Below are 3,472 nucleotides of genomic sequence, written 5' to 3'. Positions count from 1 at the left end.
TAAGAGTGTTTGAGATCAATAACAAGAGGTTAAACGCAGATGCTAAAGCCGAAACCTTGCAGGTCCAAAAGAAGATAACCCTAATCGACCAGCTGATGTCTGAGATGGACGAGATCAAAGCCTCGGCTGAGGAGTTGAGGGGCAAAATGGATCTCCTTGCCTCGGGTCAGGATGCCGCCAAAGAGGATTTGGCATTGACCAAATTACAGCTCTGGATGATGAGGGAAAAAGTCGACAAATGGTTTCGGCTAAATGAGGAGCTCCGGGCACAACTAGACTCGACCGTTACAAAACGGGATGCTCTCGGCCAAGAATACACCGCGCTGAAGTCCAAATTAGAGGCGGTTTCGAACGAGGCCTTCGAAGTTCGGACATGTTGTCCCAGTACAAGAACGATATGGAGGTAGCTGAGTCCCACATAATAACGTAGGCCAAATATGTGAAGTGGCTATCTCGGAGAGAGACTCTTGAGGAGAACCAAGCTCGGGGAGTTGACTTGGCGGCCGATATCGAGGAGGCAAAGAGGCTCGTAGCCAATGCCAGAGCGAGATACCAGCTCGATGGTTGGGGCAGCGAGTCGGGCTCTGACGAGGACTAGGCAGTAAATGCCTTAGTTTATTTTTGTTTTTTCTTATAGCTACATCTTTTGTATTTTGGGGCCGTTTCATACCACCTTTTGTAAATACCTTTTGGTATATATATATAAAAATTCTCTTCGGCTACACATTGTGTCCTTTACTATTCTGCACTTGCTTATATTTAAGACTTGTAACTTGTGTTTGGATTTCATAATATGCCATCGATGCCTTAGCATAGAATTTGACATCGCTTAAACTATTCGTTCCCCCAAAGCCCAGATGAGGCCTGGATTAAGTAATGACTCTAAGTTGCTTTGACTTCGGAGGACCCGATAAAAAATGAAGTCTTTGTTAAAATATTTGAACGTTTTGGCCGGACATAATTATTCTTTGCCGAAGGTGGCCCTTTTCATGGCCGTAATGCGAGACTGAGTAACTTGACCAGGTTTAAAGTAATATTTTTGCGGATTAAATATATGTAAGGAACTTACTTTTTATGTACGGACTCAGACGTCTCCGAGCCATTTAAGCTAGCCGTAGTCTTTTGTGTTTGGGTCCTGCCTAGTAGGTTCAGTGCCTCCGGGATTTAGTAGCCCGAAATTCCTGATCTTATTGTCAGGTAGCAGTCCCCGGTTCGGGGATGCCCGTAGGCTTGGGTGTTTAGAACCCAATATTCGTTCTAAGTAACTTAACGACAATATTGCTTGTGCAAATGTGAACCGATGAAACATAGAAGGAAAATTTCTTTTATTACTTTGAATGTAGTGTAAATGATCGAAGGTACAAAAGTAATCTGCTATGGCGAGAATGACATATGCGGGCACTGTTCATTTGACCGTTTGATACTTACAATTAATCCTAATATTAAAGCCTTATCTTTTAATATCGAATAGGAATGCCTTCTGAATTTTCGAACTTAGGACTTCGGTTCTTGACTCAGGGCGTGATGGCCCCATAGTATTCGAGTCAGAATTTTGAGGTCTCGAATACTATTGATCTGATACGGACGATCCGCAGTCCCGATCTTAGATCGGTCTTCGAAACTAGGGTGGCACGCTTACTGTTACCTCGTTAAAAACCTTGCCATAAAACCCACTTCGGGAAAAAACGGTCCAAGGAAAAAAGAGTACAACACGTGCTTTCAGATCTAATCCTTCAATTTGACTTCGATTGAGTACCTGCACGGGTTAGTTCAAGGCGTTATAAACCACAAAGAAGATTGTGTTCATACCTTAGTAGTAGTACCGCTTTAAGTGTACCACATTCCAGTTGTTGGGTAGTTGTACACCATTTTCGGATTCGAGTTGGTACGAGCCTTTCCCGATTATACCGGTGACTCTGTACGGTCCTTTTCAGTTCGGGCTTAGTTTCCCATCATTCGGGTTCTTGGTATGCAGTGTAACTTTCCTCATTAGCTAGTCCCCGACTTGGAAGTATCAAAGGTTTGCCCTTCGGTTGTAGTATCTCCTCATTCATTGCTTTTGAGCCGCTAACAGTACTAGGGTGGCTTCTCGCCTTTCATCTGTTAAATTTAAGCTTGTAGTCATGGCCTCGTCGTTTGATGCCTCCGTAACATATTGGAACCTTAGGATCGGTTCTCCTACCTCTACCGGTATCAAATCTTCTGCGCAGTAGACTATAGAGAACGGTGTTTCACCGATACTCGACTTAGAAGTTGTTCGATATGCCCATAGGACATTGGGCAAAATTTCTTTCCAGTTTCGTTTTGAGTCGGTCAATCTCTTCTTCAGGTTCTGCAGTATAGTTTTGTTTGTTAACTCCGCTTGAACGTTCGCACTTGGGTGGTAAGGTGTCGATAAAATCTTTTTAATTTTGTGGTCTTCGAAGAACTTATTAATCTTGCCGCCGATGAACTGCCTCCCATTATCACATGTGATCTCGGCCGGTACCCCGAACTGACATATTATATGATCCCAAATGAAGTCGATGACCTCCCTTTTCCTAAATTTCTCGAACGCTTGTGCTTTGACCCACTTAGAGAAGTAGTCGGTCATAAGTAAGACGTATTGGGATTTACTAGTGCCCACGGCAAGGGACCCACGATGTCCATTCTCCATTTCATGAACGGACACGGGGAAAGGATCGGGTGAAGCATCTCCCTCGGTTGGTAGATCATCGGGGCATGCCTCTGACATTCGTTACACTTTTGAACAAAGTCTTTCGCATCCTTTTCCATCTTGTTCCAGTAATAACGTACCCTGATCAATGTTTGAACGAAGGATTCCGCTCCCGAATGGTTTTCGCAAGTACCCTCGTGGACTTCCCTCATCACGTAGTCGATCTCCCCAGGACCCAAGCACCTTGCTAATGGTCCGAAGAACGATCTTCGGTGTAGTTTTCCTCCAACCAAGCTAAACCTGGCAACCTTAGTTTGTAGGGGCCTCTATTCTTTGGGATCCGATGGCAATTTCCGTTTCTGAAGATAGTCTATGTATTTGTTTCTCTAATCCCAGTCAAGCTTGTTGAGTTTACCTTGGCGTGACCTTTCTCTATCACTGAGCTCATCAATTGTATCACTGCTCCGGAATTGAATTCATCGGAGTTGACTGACGGCCCTAGATTAGCCAATGCATCTGCCTCATTATTCTGATCTCGGGGTACATGTTGTAGTGTCCATTCCTTGAACTTATGTAATGTCACTTGCAACTTATCCAAGTATCTCCACATCCGGTCTTCTTTTACTTCAAATGTCCTGTTGACTTAGTTAAAACGGGGAGGGAGTCGCACTTGGATTCGATCACCTCGGCCCTCAGGCTCTTAGCCAGATCTAGACCTGAAATAATAGCCTCATACTCAGCTCCTTGTTAGTCAATTTCATAGTTCTAATAGACTCCCTTATTACATTATCCGTGGGTGGTTTAATATGATCCCTA

The sequence above is a fragment of the Nicotiana tomentosiformis genome, chromosome 11 (genome assembly GCF_000390325.3).
Source record: "Nicotiana tomentosiformis chromosome 11, ASM39032v3, whole genome shotgun sequence".
In the NCBI taxonomy this organism is placed as follows: domain Eukaryota; kingdom Viridiplantae; phylum Streptophyta; class Magnoliopsida; order Solanales; family Solanaceae; genus Nicotiana; species Nicotiana tomentosiformis.
The sequence above is the reverse complement of the archived record's forward strand: the minus strand, read 5'-3'. Positions refer to the sequence as shown.